The following is a 1,516-nucleotide window of genomic DNA, read 5'->3' as shown; positions in this document are numbered from 1 at the left end:
AGAAAGATGAAACAAGCTACACTGAATAATGGTTCAAGACCACCAAGTGCATGGCCAAACTGCCTGGCTCTGTCACTTTTTAGCTGTGTGGCTTTGGAAAATTTATGTGCCTGTCTTCTCATCCCTAAAAAGGGGACAATAATATTGGTTCTTACCTCATAGGAGAATTGTGAAATTTAAATGAGTTAATAACTGTCAAGTGCTTAGAACAGTTCCTGGTATATAGCAAGTATTCAATAAATATTGTGTGTGTGTGTGTGTGTGTGTATGTGTGTGTGTGTTTAGGGAGTAGTATGTCTAAAATTTCTAGCTCAGGTTAGAAGGTGATACCATGGCTGGGAGCGGTGGCTCATGCCTATAATCCCAGCACTTTGGGAGGCTGAGGCGGGCGGATCATGAGGTCAGGAGTTGGAGACCAGCCTGACCAACATGGTGAAACCCTATCTCCACTAAAAACACAAAAATTAGCCGGGCATGGTGGTGTGCGCCTTATAATTCCAGCTACTCAGGAGGCTGAGACAGGAAAATTACTTGAACCCAGGAGGTGGAGGTTGCAGTGAGCCGATATTGCGCCACTGCCCTCCAGCCTGGGCAACAAAGCGAGACTCTGTTTCAAAAAAAAAAAAAAAGGTGATACCATGATGAAATGAGTTTAGAACATGATGAATTTCAATTATCTGGAGGAACCCTTCGCTTCTCCACACCTCAATTCTTGCTGTCTTAATTGGAAATAGGCACTTAGGGTGCTCCCAGGAAACTGGTGAGCAGGTGAAATAAGCATAGGTGAAAATGTGATCCACAGGAGGGAATTTCGAGGACTTGGCAGTTCTGGCTACTTGGGCCCTGTTTCCAGCCTCACACACTAGGTTCTGGCTGGAACTTTTTAAAGGAAACGTAGATTCAATAACTAGTAAAGTTAATGTAAAGACAGCTGAACAAATTAAAGCAATGATAAGACACTGTGGTAGTCAGAAATGCTGGTTCATCAGATATACCAGGTTCTCCCTCCTTCCAGAGATAAGATAACTGCTCTTCCTGGCCCCCTTGTGGTTGTGTAGGATTTTGTCATTCACTCAGGCCAATGAGTTGTAAAAATCAGTGTCTTGGGTTTTTTTGCTAGTGTGAATCCCTCTCGCATTCTTTCCCTCTGGCATGACTATTCATCAGTGTGGGTTCCCCAGTAGCTATCATAAGCAGAGCCCCACCATGCCTGCCAGAGATGATTATGTAATGTGAGCAAGAAACACACCTTTTGTTTTGTTTTAAGCCACTCAGATTTTGGAGTTGTTTCCACGACATAACCTAGTCTATCCCTATACCGATACTATTTTAACACATATCAAGTTCTTTAAAATTAAGTAATTAGGCCAGGCGCAGTGGCTCTCGCCTATAATCCCAGCACTGTGGGAGGCCGAGGCAGGTGGATCGCAAGGTCAATAGATTGAGACCATCCTGGTCAATATGGTGAAACCCGTCTCTATTAAAAATACAAAAATTAGCTGGGCATGGTGGTGCA

This window comes from Cebus imitator, unplaced genomic scaffold, assembly GCF_001604975.1.
Source record: "Cebus imitator isolate Cc_AM_T3 unplaced genomic scaffold, Cebus_imitator-1.0 Scaffold188, whole genome shotgun sequence".
NCBI lineage: Eukaryota > Metazoa > Chordata > Mammalia > Primates > Cebidae > Cebus > Cebus imitator.
Note: the sequence above shows the minus strand (reverse complement) of the source record.